The sequence below is a fragment of the Ctenocephalides felis genome, unplaced genomic scaffold, assembly GCF_003426905.1.
Source record: "Ctenocephalides felis isolate EL2017-DRISC unplaced genomic scaffold, ASM342690v1 CF-g0.4_SCAFFOLD_01492, whole genome shotgun sequence".
NCBI classification, from domain to species: domain Eukaryota; kingdom Metazoa; phylum Arthropoda; class Insecta; order Siphonaptera; family Pulicidae; genus Ctenocephalides; species Ctenocephalides felis.
In genome coordinates this window covers 19,173,933-19,192,105 of record NW_020537646.1, presented here as the reverse complement: position 1 = coordinate 19,192,105, position 18,173 = coordinate 19,173,933, and the positions used below count along the sequence as shown (strand labels likewise).

At 27.5% G+C, this 18,173-nt stretch overlaps 1 protein-coding gene across 1 annotated transcript in view; it reads right to left on the bottom strand.

The window, feature by feature from the left end:
* The window catches only part of LOC113370552, a 368,301-nt gene extending 350,269 nt beyond the window's left edge, over window positions 1-18,032 (bottom strand). Inside the window, exon 1 of the mRNA XM_026611235.1 lies at window positions 17,866-18,032. The gene's annotated coding sequence lies outside the window, so the exon portion shown is untranslated. The remainder of the gene's footprint in view (window positions 1-17,865) is intronic.
* Between the last annotated feature and the right edge of the window lie 141 nt (window positions 18,033-18,173).

Below are 18,173 nucleotides of genomic sequence, written 5' to 3'. Positions count from 1 at the left end.
TACTATGACCCTCATATTTCCAAAGCAATTTCATTTACTATCCAGTACAATTTTACATCCAGCCCTGACCCAAAGTTAATTGTCGAACAATTATCGTACAAAATCTGATATGAGTGACTCTGCACATGTGATTTGTCAACTGGGCTGGTTAATTCGTATTTAACATTTAAGACATACCGTTGACCCTGTTTATTGCCGTCTTTAATTGCACACACTTATTAAGCAACTGACTCATATAGAATCGACAATAAGAAACGACTTTATAAAAGTACTGTATTAAAAAATACAGATGTAGATTTGAAAAATAGATAAAATAGATTTTTACTTATTAGGTCTTAAAGTTTTATTTAATTTTGCTTTTATAAATTTGATCTATCAATTTTCCTAGGCGGTTTTATTGCTTCTGCATATATGCATGAGCACCGCTGTCCTGATATTTCTTCAAAAATAAAATAACAAAACTTACAAAAACCCTGGCAAATTTATGTAAAATGATATTAATCTATGAAGAATAATATTTGAAAAAAATCACTAATGTTCAATTTATTACTGATTAAAATTTTGCTCCGGTTTTGTTTCAATTATTTTTCATATCTGTATTACAAGCCTTGTCCCTTAATAAAGACCGTCTCATCTTTATCCGAATACAGAAAATAGATTTTATATATTTTTGTAAATAGAATATAGCAAAAGAATTGATTATAGAGTATTTATGAAGACACTCCTCCTACACGGTTATTCGAATTCTGATGAATCTTTTTGAAGTTTGTTGAGGAAATTTTTTAAAATATAGTAAATATTAAAAAGTTATGTGTGGGACTTGAGACTCATCGTCTTATTTAAAGCTGTTCTTTATTTAACATCATTTATATTTATATATACTCATTTCGGTATAAATAGTAATTTACAAAACAATAATTATCATTTTTAACTAAATGGTAAATAGAATATTGAAAAATTTGGAACTTTTGAATTTTAGACGTAGATACAGGACGTCTGTCGGGTCTATATATATATATATATATATATATATATATATATATATATATATATATATATACGAGGTGTGTTCAAAAAGTACCCGGAATTACTAATAATTAAATTTCGCGGGTCTGGAGTGTCTGATTGTCAAATTTTTTTTTTATTGTGTTGGTATACATGCCCCTAAAGTATGATGAAATTTTCAGCTATATTCACTGTTTACTTTGTCTGTGGTAGTCGCTAAGGTTCGACGTGTTTTTCTGAGCTCGGCGATTTTTACAATGGAAGAATTGAAAAGTCAAAGAATTTGTATTAAATTTTGCGTAAAAAATGAAATAAAGTGTTGCAAAGTGCAGAAATTCACCAGATATGGCTCCGTGTGACTTTTTCCTATTCCCAAAGTTGAAGAGACCCATGAAAGGACGGCGGTTTTCCTCGATTGAAGAAAATCGCTGAGAGTGCTCAAGAACATATCAAAAAGTGAATATCAAGGGTGCTTCGAAAATTGGAAAAAACGCTGGCATAAGTGTATTATATCTGGGGGGGACTACTTTGAAGGGGACCACATTAATGTAGACGAATAAATAAATATTTTTTTGAAAAAACGAAAATTCCAGGTACTTTTTGAACAGACCTCGTATATATATCTGTTGTGTGTGTCTATGTGTGTGAAAATATATGGGTATGAGCAAATACGAATACGAAATCTGGCTTTCGCACGCGATGTTACTTGTAGGAAGCAATAAAGTAACTAACTTTTAAGAGTTTCGTCATGGTATCCTAGATTTTAGGAATTACCTCTGACTTTATGGTTATTCTGTATCAAGATTTATGCCAGCTACTTATTAGAAGTGTTCATAAATTTTTCTCGCCGTTATAAATGGCTTTTGAAACTTCATAAGATAGAAAGCTTTCTAATTTGGAATCGATATCCAATATGGTGGGTGAACTTGGATGAATCAATTGTAGTTGAATAATAGATTACTTTATTATAAGCAGCAATATATTAATGCATCTAAGGCATTCGCATTTATTTCAAAAAAAAATCCTACCATAAAATTAATTAACTTATAGAAAACTGTAGTAGCTGAAAATGTCAGGAAAAAACCAAGACAATTTCCAATTTTTTATCAAAGCGGCTTTTAAATATTTCCACTTATGTAATGCATATTTTTTATTATTACCATCTATTAAAAAATCATCACAAATGAAAAAAAAACAATCATTGGAATGCTTTTTCAAAAATTCTCGCAGTACTAAGTAGTAAATGTATTAGCACAACAGCTCATAGAACTCTTAGTTGTGATTCCTAATTATTAAGTTTAATTTTATATTAGTAATTATTTTATTATAATACTATTAGTTAAATGAGATAGATATACATATTTGCAAAAACTATAGCATCTGTATACATAATGAATAAAATAAAATATTTTACAACTAAAAAAAGTTTGGATTGCTGTCCAATAACAAACAACTGATCAAAAACATAATGAAAGATCACACAAAAAGTTCTAAAATTCCAATCATGAATTAATTAATAAAATATTTCTAATCGAGCCGGTCAGACAAGTTTTCCAATCTGTTTTACATAATACAAATAAAGACTAATGCACGATTAAACAGAATAATAAATCTCGTTAAAGAATTTAAATTTATGAAGCACATGCGATATGCTGTAACAACGCATGTAATAATTATCTTCATATGAAATCATTAACGTTAATTTAAACGTACTGTTGTTTTACTAACTGTTAAAAATATAAAAAAAACAATAATACAAACAAAACACCCGCTGTTAAAGAGAAGTGCAAAATTTAATTTATGCTCACAATTAATATTAATGAACATATGACTGAACCGTGATTTTAATGGATAATTCACGTTATTTTTCTTACTAAGGATTATAAAGATTTTAATAAAGCAATAAAAAATTAATTATTTTTTCATTTGGTACGTTATTATTAAATCGTGATTGGATGTTATTTGAAAACTTCAAATTGTTTTATATGGTTGAAACATGCGATTTCGTTAAATAAATGCATATGTAGAAAGTTTACTAATTGTAAGGTAATATATAAGTAAAGCAATGCGATATATGTACATATGCATGGACATATATTAAAATTAATCATTTTTGGTTATTGTTTCGTTTTGGTATAGGCCTTTAATATTTCATATTTTTTCTGAAATGGTTCATTTTGATTATCAACTTTATAAAAATGCCAACTTTCATCATATTCTCAGGCGGGTTAACAAATCATGTAAAGATCCTTGTAAGTTATTCTTTAAATATATGAAGAAATTACTTTACTGTAAAATTCACTGGCCAAAGTTTCTTGAAATCACCCATAGAATCGTAATGGAGATGTGACTCTGTGCACTTTTGGATTCTCACAATTTGACTAAAATATTTTGTTTTTTTTTGTTGTTTATTTGTTGACTTTGTATACACGTACATTAGTCATCATACATTTTATAATTTTACACTTTACACTTTCATTTTATTTGCTTGAATCTAATTCTAAAGTGCACCATAATCCTTTTCTTTGTCAATAATATTATAAAATTGATTGGGAGAAAAAATTTTTTGCTTACTATCTCCCTCCATAAGAACTAGTCTACCCTTTTCCCATTTTTTGCACTCCATAATGACGTACTCAGCATCCGCCCTAGTCGCTCCTCCCAAGCAATAGCAATTGGGATCGATATTGATCCCGGAGAATCCAGGTGAAACGGAGTGTATGTATGGTTAAATCTTAATCTATATATATATAAATATATATATATATATGTATATCTCAGCATGGTGTTCCATCCTCTTTAATTCACTTTAAACATTATTTAGGCTTTCTCGCCTTTTTTCGATAATCTAAATATCGAAGGATATAACTTCGCAAAATAATCCTCGAAGGGTGTGGTATATAAAATGTTAATACCCCAAAAAGCTTTATCGACAAAGAGTATTTTTACTTGTTCTCATGCATTAATGAACTAATTCAATTTGATTCTGTCGATATCGCAGCGTGAAAAGAAGTTCAACATGAAAAGGTCATTTTCACGCGAAGTAAAAAAAATATATAATAGCTTTTTTAAATTATTAAAATCGTTAGGAAGATAATTTAGATCCATAGGAAGGTCATAGAAATATGTATCAATAATTGTAGTCGTTACTCAATTGCTCATTTCTCAGTTCTATCAATTACCACGTTATTATAATTTAGAATAATCAGAAATGTTATGTATCATGTGATTGTAAATAATATATCAGAAATAAATAATTGGCTTTAATCCGTTGAGTAGTCTTTGAATAACTATCTCTGATCTCAAATACTATGTTTTTATCTCAATATCATCTATAAATTTGCTAGCTCTAATCAATTCTAACATATTTGCCACTTTTCTCTCGATAGATCTTTGGATGTAATCAATTTCCTATAATCTTCAATCATTATTGTCACTATCAATCTTATATAATTTGCTATATTTATCATAGAAGATAATAACAAGAATTAATTGTCTTAATAAATGAACCAATATCCCTATCGAGAAGAGCCTAAACCTGATCAAGAAAAGAATCCATTTAGCAATTTCAAAATATAGAAATATCAAGACTGATATCGAATTATACTTATTTGTTTTATGAAGTATATAATTTTCATTACTATTTCACTTGGATACCTATTTAGATCTATATTTTCAATTCAAAACTGGCATCAATACTATTAGTTGTCCAAAGAAGAAAATCAAGAGAGAACCTTGTTTTGTTTTTGGAAGGCCAAAGCTCCTACCACTTGATCCACGAATGGGCTTTATTATAAGATATTTGATTTAAAATATATATCAGATCTAGTTAATACTTAAATTGGCCATTACAAATGTTTAAAAATATTGGCAATATTTCCAAGCCATCGACTGTTTTTATCTCAAGCACGTGTAGAACTATGTAAAATATTTCGTCTGACGAATCAAAGAATTTTTTATTATTAATGGCGATAAATCAGTTTTACAACATTGTTTATCTTCAAGATGAAAGAATTCCAATATTTGTCTGTGTATAAATTAACTATGTTCTTTAATAACATCGGAAATTACTGATTAATTCACACAATAATCAAAATATTTAATGTTGAAAGTCATGAGTAATATTCACGGTGCAAAAATATGTTATTATTAATAAGATTACGGTTTTATAAACTATTTGGTCATATAAACAATATGTGAAATGTAATTAATGCCACGCAAAATGCAACAACATCAACATTATATTTATTAAAAGATTATAAGAAATCTGTTCAATAATATCAGATAAAATGTACAACACTAAGGTGACAATATATTAACTATTTGTAAACAAACCGTCATGGAATAATAATATAGCAAACTATTGTCAAGTATATGCAAATAATTATTATTAATGAATTTTAATGTATACATAATTAATCGGTTGTTAAATTTATTCTCAAAGTTTCCGGCAGCATTTTATAAATGCATCAATTTTTTTTAAATAAATGTCTGTGGAATCTTTACATAAAAAAGTCCAAAGAACATCAGTAACGTTCTATCTGCAAATATCATTTCAATTGTTATAAATTTATAATAACAGAAATAAAATTTGTGCGCTCTTAGTATTTTTTTTTAAACTAATACCTTAATTATATCAGTATTAGTATAAGATAAAATATATTAAATAAGGATTGCAAAAGCACAGTAAATTATTCGCACAATACCATATTTGTTTGCATTCCATTGAAAAGCATTTGAATATTTTCGCCTACTCTCTTGACATATTTGTCTTTGAATATATAACCAGAAAAGTTCTGCAAACAAATGTTAATTTAGGCTCATTGAACTTTTATACGAACTTGAATAAAATATTAAGTAATGCACTTTTGGGACGTCGTGTAGAATTTGAATTTCAATTTGTAAAATTGAAAACAACGTTTTTCAGGGACAAGATTTAAATCTCATGTTGCACATAAAATTTATTAAAATATTTCCGAAGTCCTTTTTTTAAATTTTGATCTCTCTAAGTTATGTATTGGTTCATGATATTTTTTATCTAATTCAGAATTCAATACTAGGAGTTCTTCAAGTTGTTGTGAAGATACTTTTGCTCCAGTCAATGGAGCGTTTTGTGTCTGAATATTTTTACTGTGTTCCAATTTTCTTTAATCTTTGGTATTAGGTGCATGTTACCCTCAAGTTCGAAAGTGAAAACAATTTGGTCTCCGCCACCACCCCCCTGACACCCTTTCTCAGATGTGTAATTTTTTTTTTAAATAATCTCGGTTCAAATTGTTTTCACTTTTGAACTTGAGGGTAAGATGAACCTAATTCCAAAATTTCAAGCAAATCAGAGCACAGTAAAAAAAATTAAGAGGTTGCAACCTTTTTTGCTCTTCATTTATTGCACTATTCTCTACTATGTTGAGATGGTAATGGTAGTCCCATTGATTTGATATTTTTTATATTAGAAAGAAAAAAGTGATAATATATTTCAACTTATTGCACCAATGCCAAAAAGTATATTTTTACTTGGAAACATTTTGATCTATGTGATCAAGTGAAATAATTGATATCACTACTGACTATCACAGATGCATTAAATGGAAGATTTGAATGATATAGCATTTAATTATTTTATTTCTATTTATTTATTATTTTATACCTGTATTTTACATTATACAGCAAAAATAAAAAATTCGTTTCCTCCTTGAATGCCATGCTTCGATTAATTTCTTGAAATGCTTGAAATAAACTCTTCCTGGTTCTTGTAGCATGTGTAAATTTTTATTGTGCATGATAGATCAATCAAAATTGCATGTGAGAAACAAATCTTATAATTCCTACAAGACTTAATGCATGCTAGCACGTTATAAATGTTTATGAGAAATTTGTGGTGTAGCCATCAATAATAAGAAAGATAATAAACTAGTAAAATTTTATAAAATATCAGAAATAAATACTAGTTTTTATATATATTAATAGTATAGGGCTTTTGAAAAATTACGACTAAAACCAGAAAACATATCTCGGTGAGGCAAATGAGAACCAATATTCTTATTTATGAAATTGATCACTGAACTGAACATAATACCACTGGATAAAAATTGTCAAAAAAAATTTAAGATTTTAATACGCAATGCATCTTCAGATAGTTTTAGTAGTACCTTATATCTTGTTTTACGATCAACATTTTGCTATTGATTTAAATCTAATTAGGTGTTTATCTAATAACCGATTACAAGGAAATATATTTGAACGGTTAAATCATAGATTACGTTTCAAGGGATATTATATATAATTCTAACCCAAATACACCTTATGAATATCGTATAAGCATTTCTGGCTGATATTTATGGATTCAGGGCACGGAAACCGAATTCGGTGTCAATACCCTTGTGAATATATGGATATATGAAAATTAGGTTGTAAAGGGTTATTTTGAGCAACTTTAATGAAATTTTGCACTTATTTAGTACACGGTGAACACTAATATTAGATAGTATTTATAATAATTAATTGAAACTATTTAAACCCAATTGTTGATAATGATTATTCAATTTTTATTAACTTTCCGAATGAGAAGTCAAAAAATCCGATTTGCTAATTTTATGTTTTCTTCACGTTTAAAGCCATTCTGAATCGATTGAGACCAAATTTGGAGAAAGTGTTTGTGTGCATGTGAACAGATTTTTTGCCGTAAATCAAAGTTTTGTCAAAAACGGCTGGACCGATTTCAAAATTTTAAAAGTCATTCGATGTATCTCAATAAGTACTAGCGTTTAAAAATTTTGCGTGACGATCAGCAAAACTGTTTCTTTGTAAATCGCAGAAAAGTAAAAAATACCATAATCTTATAGATCATACTAAAATATTACGGCCCTACGAGAAGACGTTCAATTTTAAAATATATTCAAACCTAGCTAAAATTAGTATCGTTTTTCTGATATATGTCAAAATTAGGCCTTTCATCGACGTTTGCTCAAAAATGCCTGAACCGGTTTCAGAAATTGAAAAGATTTTGATGTATCTTATTGAGGACTGTCGTTTGTCACTTTTGTGCAACCATCTGCCAAGCAGATCGCCAAATTTAGACAAAAGTGTTAAACTTTTCGTCCACATTTAAGTTCATACTACCGAATAGATTTTGAAAAATCAAAAACTGTTCGAAAGATATTAGTTGGGAATGATACTGATTAGTTTAAGGTAAAAATCTACCGAGCCGTTTTTTATAATTAATTGTTGAAAAAAAATAGCCATTTTCTATAGCCATATATCATGGTCTTATAGAACTTGCTGAAATATTACAGCCTTACGACAAGTAATTTAATTTTAAAAATTCATCAAAGTTTGAGAAAATGAGTAGCTTTTATGACGTTTGTTAAAATTGAATTTGAAAACAAACTGTACACAATTATTTATTTCACTTATTTACGATTCTCTGAGACGCAAGTTTATTTGCAAAATAACCATATCAAACCGAAAAATCTGATCCTTTACCGACACCCACGCACCTCCGTCGCATTTTGTTTTTTCACCCTGCAAATTCTGCCATAAAAACGGGAACAACGCGTATTAAACATGTGAGAAAGCAACGGTTCGTCGCCTTTTGACTTGTTGTCTTTCAGTTTTTGGGCAATAGAGGTTCATGACCCTGTTTCGTTCTCATGACGAGCTCAGTATGTCTGATATGCGACCGCGGAATACCTGTCTACCTCTTCTACGAAGAAGGGACTGTGCAAGGTTGTAGGTTCTCTGTGTAGAAGATGTACTGCGACACCTGCTCGGCTCGGTAAACATATGATATGGAGGGCTTTTGATGGACGGAAATACGAGTATTCTATTTCAGGTCAACATCAAGGAATGAGAGATTAGAACGTTATTAAAAGGCAATATTCCTGTCCGAAATTTAGTTATATTTTTTACTTGATCCAGTATTTAGTTTTAAATTTGTTTTCTGTCTTTTAAAATTCAGCACCAAAAATTTGGAATCTATCAAGAATCTATCATTGTCACAGCCATTTTCTTCGTATTAATAATATTTATATTACTATTAGTATTTTTTTTACCTCCTTAAAATAACAAATAAAGATACTTCTTTGATGAATGAAATCAACTGTTTCATATTCTAATAAAAGATGAAAAAATAGTTTTACTATGATTTTGCTACGGTTAAATTTAAATAATATAATCCAAAATTTCGGAGAAGCAGTAAGAATGTGTAAACTCATCTTGTTGGAATGTTTGTAAATAAGACATTAAAATTTTGATTAACAAAAATAAGTTATAACAAAGAAAAAAATCTTATTGGAATGCAAAATATTTACACAGCAAATATACAAATATCTTGACGTGTTGTATAATGTTAATCACTTAAATAAAAAATTAAATACCATTTAATATTATTGTTGCAAAATTGGAAGTGCTACTATGATACACAGTGTGATTTTCATTAAAAATGCAAAATTATTATATAACTATTTATAATTTCTATTTATTGTATCTTGTAGATGAAGAACAGAAATGTTCGATTTACTACAATATCTACATTCTTATAATTTTTATTAAAACCGATTGGTTAGAAACACATAATTAAACATGAAAAACATCTATGAATTTATAATAAAATTTTGAAAAGTTATATACATTTATGTATTTAATTTTGTAATAAAATGTAAAACTTCTGTATGTATGTTTTTTTTTTTTTTATTTTATTAATTATAACAATCAGAGTCAGATGTAAAACTTCTATGATACATGTTTATAAGTAACATATGATTATTTTGTATAACTAAGTCATATGAATTGATAAAAATATTAAAGGAACAGAAATTTATTAAATTGTTTCAAAAATATGGATATTTTCTTTTTGAAGATATATATAAAAAAATTCGCTTATATGTACAAAGAAATGAAATGTAAGAAAATAAAGAAATATGTTATTGATTAAAAGCGATTTATATAGGAACTGTAGATTTAAATTACTATTGACATATTAATTTTAAATATTTTTCATCAAGTATTGCGTCGCTACTGATAAGTTTTCATATGTATCGTAAATTTATTTTTTAATATAAATCCTTCGTAGCGAAAAATTATATATGATTATGTTTTATTAAAAATTTACATTTTAAGTTTTGATTTTTAAATCTTTTATGTTTTGTCATCTTTAATTAAGCAATATTTTTATTTGGTGTTTTTCTGATTTGGTTTGTTGAACACTATGTTTGATAATGACACTATTTAGTGTCGAGACGTCCGGACTATTTTTTATTATGTATTGTTGTATATTTTTGATGACGAATTGGCTAGGTCGTTAAAGTAATTTCGACTTATTTTGACAAATTTTATACCGTAACTCTTAATTTGTTGAATACTATTTTACCACATTTCCATTTCAACAATAAAGAAAGGACATATAATGTAAATAGCAATGTAAACAAGTAATAAATTAGAAAAATATTAAATTGTATTTGTGTAAACTGTATTTCTTACTTTAATAAAAATATTTCATAAAACTTTATTGAATTACTTGTGTTATAACTTGTTTCAAAGCTAGATTTATTTTAAGAATTATTAAAAATTATTTAATTATTAATTAGCACAAAGTATAAGATGAAAATTCATTAAATACTATATATAGAATATAAGCTTATTATTTTTAGTAAAGACCATAATTTCGACCTACGACAACGAATATAGTTTTCACCGCGGCGTAAATATGACGCAAGTAATTGCTCTTAAGTAGGTAATTGAAGTTCTCTAATATTATGAAATAATTTCTAATGTTATGCGAGATTTATATGAAAGAGCTTTATATAAATAAATATAAATAATTTCTAATGGTCCTTCAATAAATATAAATAATTTTTGAACTTGCACTAAACTTTAAAGTAAAATTCTCATACTAAGGTACAGGTACCGCAGGTAAGAATATGGAAATGATTTTATAATAATTTGTATTTAAAACAAAACAAATAGAAATTAAATATTGTCTGGTAATTGCTATGAAATAACGTTTAAAATAAAAATAAAACACTTAAAAATTGATAAAATACACTAAATGGTTATAAAAAATTATTGAGTTAATATTATAATTAAAATAAATGAAAATACACGAAGAAAGAAATAAATGATCAAAAAATGTTGACAATGACCCACTCAGAGAAATTATAAAAATTTTTAATATTCTTTATTAAAATATTTATTTAAATTTAATAAGCCAAAATTGATAAATAAATTTTAAGATTAAAATCAAGATTAAAATCAAGTAGTTCTTCATTAATAATAATAATAATTGAAGTAATATATTTTTTTAAAATATGACGAAATTTTATTCTGTGATTTTTATTAAGTAATAGTGCAAAATAAAGTCATAAACCTTACATTTATTATTTGACCATAATATATTCCAATATCAAAACGTTCAGAAGTTCATTTCACAAATCGTACCTGTCCGTTCACCTGCAGGAAACACATTCTAACACGTATTATACTTATAGACTTCTAGAAATCAAAATGGTAGAAATTAATAATCATAGGAATAGTACTTCGACAATGCTATATATCTGATAATTTAAAATATTTAAATAATTTTATATAAGTCATTCAGAACGATACAAATGCGGATAAAAACATTCCATATTGTATTATGTTATCATCATATATATTATAATAGATACAGACAGGATTTTAATGTAATATTTATATAAATTGCCACAGCCCTAAATGTCTGCTAAAGTAAATCAAAAATTAATATTAGAATAATATTAGAATTATTGTTTGTAATATGAGAAGTTCGACTACATCTTATCTGATTATTTTTATTGTCTTATATAGTGAAACATGACCCATCAACTTCAATGTATGTTACGGTAAATCTATTGAAGATCAATAAATCAATATGATAGATTTCATGAAAGTCATTGTCTTTTTCGACTTTTGATATGATATATAGAAAAATATTAATTCATTTGAATGAATTATTATGCATATTATAACGTTTAAAATGAACAAATGTGTAACATTCAAATGTATCCTTAATATAAAATTCAAATACAAAGCGTAATATACATCATAAGTGCTTGTTTCCGCGAAATTTAAATAAATATTGTTAAAAATGATTATTTTTATTTATAAAGAGACAGCAATCAAAAATGTCTTCTATAAGGATGTACATTCCTCAATCTAGGGTTTTTAGAAGGCAACCCAATGGTGAACCATACTCTTTCTAATAACAAATATAATTTGCAGCAATCCCAATGGCTATTTTCACTTTAAGTCATATTTGTGATCTATAATCTGATGTCACTACTGCTTGGTAGCAAGCTGGCAAAAGTGGGTATCAAAACCCAAAATCAGTGGTTACTAATCCACGTGTTTCCCACAAAGTCAAGCCCAGCCCAAGAATGCTTAAATATCAAAATCTGCTTTTAAAATGATAAAGGTTTATCTTTTAAATGTAATCTAATATGGGTCGAAAACAGTACCTGGGATATTATACCCAATTACTTCCAAATTCTCATACAATCAATTAAGATTATCTAATGATCTTAATTATGATTCTAAGTAATCGACTATAAAATGTTGCTCATATTTGAGTCATGTTTCAACCTTGGATGAAGAATTAATACTATATATTTTCATATTGATCTTTAACTTTCGTATTGCTCTATGTCTATTATTATTTGAAGACATTCAGTATTGTGTTAATTTAACAGATGGTGGTTATTAGGATGGCAACCTTTGCATTTTTCTAGCTGTGATATATTTTAACATAGTTAGTTCTTTTGACTTGATAGTTTTCTAGCAATGCCATGCCAAGTTTATTTTGTCTTAATATCACATTTCTAATCCATAATCAAACACAAAACCAATGGTTGCTAGACCAAGTTCATACCACAAAACCATGGCCAGTTCTAATGGTTAATAAATATAAACATTATTTTTAAATTAAACCAATAGTTCTATTAATACAATTTTCCATTAAACTACATAGATAACATCTATTTCGCAAATTTATTTATAAATCACTTATTCTGAAGTGAGAGTTGGCATACCAAAGGCGAAGGAATTCACATGAGTTATATCAATTAAGAATGTTAAGTCTGTAATTCGATTTTGTACGTTGCGCCGTTTGCAAAATTATCGGATAAGAAACCATGAACAAACTATTAAGGAATTTTGCATACGCAATATGGACAACTAAATAATAGAAATATTTATTTATTTAAATATAAATTAACTCTTTGGGGACGGCTGTCCACCTGAGTGGACAAACATACTCTGTGAGGCACAGGTTATTTTATAAACAATGACTCAGTTTGCATCGAAAAGATGAGTAAATCACATATAGCAGTGATAAACAGTGTTGTATTTTGAAAATAATTTTAAGTTATTTTAGTAGTATTTTTAGCCTTTTTCTTTGCTATATAGTCGTTTTTTTAATATTTGAATCGACAGAGCGCTTTTAAATATGACAAAACGACTGGTAAATTTTGTGAATTAAGCAGTAGTGAAGATGAGTTTCAAATAGACATTCATACAGACAAGTATGAATGTATTTGCACCGAAGATAGTGATGAATGTGATGATGATATTATCCAACCAACAAAAAGAAGTTCGACAAATTAAATGAAGAGCGAAAACACATTAGTTTGACATACATCATCAACAAACACCCCGTTAGTAAAATAGATTATTTTACTTTATATTTTACATATGAATTATTAGACAATATAATAGAAAAAACAAACCATTACGGCAGCAAAAAAATGAACAAATATACTCACTAATCAGTGGCATATTTTAAATGCGAGAGAAGGCAAAAGGGATTGTATTGTCTGTTCTGACAGAAATCACCAGGAGGAAGGCAACAAACAACATTTTATTGTAAAGCATGTCAAAATCAACCAGCTATGCATTTTGGAAATTGTTTTGAACGTCACCATTCTTTATAAAATGATCAAAAATAAATTAATATTATAAATGTATGTCCTTCAATGACCACAAATTTTTATCAAACAAATTGCATAACATACACAATGAAATCAAGTTTACAGCCGGTACAGTAGATTGTTTTGAAATCGGTGCCGCCCCGTAGTGTTAAAAGACTATTTTTGATATTCAATAAGACCAAGAGGTTCTATAGATACTTTAACCAGGCGTGGATTTCGTTATTCATTTTTAAAGTGAGTCAGAAGAGGGTAACAAAATTTGGAAAATGTTGTTCCTGCTGTAATTCCTTAGTTGATATTATATTTTGTGATGAAGTAGAAAAATTTATCTTCCGTATTTAATAAATATGATAAAAAAATACACGTGGTATCTTACAATACCCTCTCCCACGTGATATTTCGTGATTTATTGTCAAACCTCCCCTCCCCCTATAAACCTCACGTGATGCCCCCTAACCGAATGGTTTTAGACATTTAGTAATTAAAATGATTCAAAACAAATGATCAAAAACTGCTTGTTTATTGAATTGCTCATTTTATTTTAAATATGACCACGTGTTAAAGATATTACTATATCAAAAATATCGTAAAATATTCTTGAATATAGTACTACAAGACGTTATTCATTGACACATGTAATAAGTCACATGCGGTGATTGGAATGCAAGCCTGCATGGAACAGGTTTCAATTGCTTATAAAGAAACCAGTGGTTTGATTGAAACAAAATATGTAGGTTACGATCGATTTTAGTTTTCTCGGCAGAAATTTTCGAAGAAGATATTCACAATCAAAATATTTTGTATCGGTTTCACGCATTCCTTGGAGACCAAAATATTACATAATTCGAAAAAGATAATATACTCGAATCATAGATCTAAATGTCTATCCACAATATAAATTTGCAGGTTGAAATAGATTATGGCACTGCGGTGTGAAATGGCAAGGGGAAATTTATCACACTATTCTTCCCTGAATCGAATTGGGGTTGAACTCAGATCACGGACCTGCCTCAAGGGCCCTAAGTTAGGGCAGTATTAGCCATTATTATTATTTTACATGATTTAGAAAGTATAAAAAATGGAAAAAATATAAAAGTATGGTTGGTAAGACATCATTCAGGCATAGTAGGAATAGGAAATAAAAAACAAACAGATGAACTAGCCAAAGGTGCTAGTTTGAACTGAATTAAAGATATTGAAATTTTAAATAAAGATATTAAAAAAATCATGAAAAATAGTGCATTGAACAGATGGAATAAAAAGTACTGGCAAATATCATCCATATTTAAAGGAAGATAATATGAAGCTTGTAAAATAAATATATAAGCTATTAATGATTTTGTTAAAAAAAGACCATGATTTTATTAATGAATAGAATAACATGTAACCATGAATGTTTTTTTGAACACCTGTTTAAATTCGAAATAAAAATTATGAAATAAAATATGTGCCTACGTGAGTGGATGCAGGGTCTTTGGATTAGAACACAATTTTATCATGTTCCTGATTTCCAGAGAACAGATCATTTATTGTATGATGTTCACAGAGAGAAGAATTTAGTTAAATTGAACATTATAGAAAGATATACAACTTTTAAGTTAAGTTTAGAATTTAAATTATATAACCATGTAAATGGCTAATTTGTAAATAAGAGGCAAAATAAATTTTTATAAAAATAGATTCTAATTTGGTTAATCATTACGTGAGTAGTATGTTTACACCGAAAGCATGTGCATTTCACATTTCTAAATGCATGAAATTGAGTTCAACTATTTTAAAACCTGCAGTAAATGCAGGTGTGTCATATTATATTATAATATATATATATATTATATATATATATATATATATATATATATGTTTTAATTTGAGTTAATAATCGGGTGCGTACCATCATAAAAATAGTATGAGTTTTTTTTTAAATTTATTTATTTAAAATCCATACTTTTCGGCTAGCATCTTAGCCATCATTCAGTGGTAATCAAGTTAAAATTTTGTATCCTAATATAGCATATGAAGGATACAAATTATTAGGATATAGGATACAAAATTTTAACTTGATTACCACTGAATGATGGCTAAGATGCTAGCCGAAACGTATGGATTTTAAATAAATAAATTTTTAAAAAAAACTCATACTATTTTTATTGATGTTACGCCCGATTATTAAACTCAAATTAAACATATATATCAACATCAAATTCAAGACATTCAAAAATATATATATATATTATACGATATATATATATATATATATATATATATTCCAAAATATTAAGTGCAATGGCATCAAATAAAAGTTGTATTCATTTATAAAATATTATTTCCACACATTTCCAATATTATCTTATTTCATCTTCAGTGAACTACAATAAAAAAAAAACAAAATAATTAAACTATGTGTCAATGTGGCAGAAAAAAATAAATAAAACTAATATGTAAAAAAGTAGAATTGTGCAAAAACTTGAATGTGAATTGAAATATTACTAATTACTATGATAATAACAATGATAATTTACAATAATTACATTATTTCTTGTCAATTTAAATTTTTAAAAATTAATTGTTATTGTAACTTTTGAATTTAAATCGATAAGTAATAGCGTACTAGTGTTATTGTAAATTAATATTATAATTAGTTAATTAGGAACATTCCAGTTTACATATATGTCTTTACACAATCTTACTTCTGTACATATTAGTTTTATTTATTTTTAACTTATTCGTTGTCACACAATATAGTTATTTTATAATCTATTTCCAAATTGTAGCCCACTGAAGATTTTTTTTTATTTATTTATTTATGACAATCAGAAAAAATACAACAGTTTTCTATAAGTCATTGTGATGAATTACAATGTCAAGTAAGAATCTTCTCCATTATCTAAAGCTATAATTTATTTTAAGTGATTAGGTCTTCGGGCCATTTCCACTGAAGATAACAAAATATAATATGTGGAATAGTTTAGAAATATTGAAAATTTAATGAATTACTACAATTTTTTATTGATATTATTGCTCTGAAAAGATTGGCTCTTATATAGTAAAGTGCTGATTCTGTCTTGAAATAGACCAATGTTATGGCAAGGCTATGTTATGTAGCGCTTCTCATACAAAATTGTACTAAATACTGTCAAAATGCCATGTGGTTACTGTGCAGACAGGCGATATATATATATATATATATATATATATATATATATATATATATTTACATACATATATGTGAAGGCGATATGTATATATGTATATTTACACATATGCACCTTCATTTTTAAAATAGTTTAACTCAATTTCATGTATTTAGAAATGTGAAATGCACATGCTTACGGTGTAAACATAAACATATAGTTACATAATCATTAACCAAATTAGAATCTATTAAATCTGCAAATTTGCATTATAAATGGACTGTTTTATCTATGAAAGATGGCTCTTAATGGCCTCTTTTGCCATTACTAATATATTTCTTTATCAGTACATTTTCGATAATGTAATATTTTGATCACCAAGGAATGTGTGTGAATGTGTAAATATATATCTATATATATATATATCTATATATATAGTTTTGAAAACTACTACTTTATTAACCACGTGTTGTGATTTATTTTGGTGATTTGAATTCAAGCATTTAATAAACCTGAAGCAATGATTACTTATAATGTCCGGCTTAAACAGAATGTCTCATGGCATACAATCTTTCTTCTTCAATCAAAAGAACATCGATACAAATATCATAAATATCTATTATGATATTCTAAATTTTGTACACAATTACTAAATTCTCAAATTTCTACATACATTTGCACAATAAATACACGAATAATTGGAGCATGACTCCACCTTATTTATACATTTTTTATATTAAACTAAAACTTTCGTTAGTGCTGATAACAAACAAAGAGTTAAGCGTACTCACCGGAACAAATCGCATATAACCAGACACAACAGAGGAACACTAATTCACAAAAATGTAACGATCACAAGTCATTTAATAATAAAATTATCAATCACAATAAAACTTACTATTTATTATCATCACCAAATGTTTACTCATTTCGAACAGATTCTCGTATACAAACTGTATGACGTATAAAAACCGACTGAAGTAACAACTTAATTTCAAAGTCACCAGAGTGAGGCGCGCGACGACCTGTCGTACCGGCGGGAGAGCGTCGGTCTGCACGTGGGAGCGAGCGGGACGCAGCGAACGAGGCCGGAGAGAGA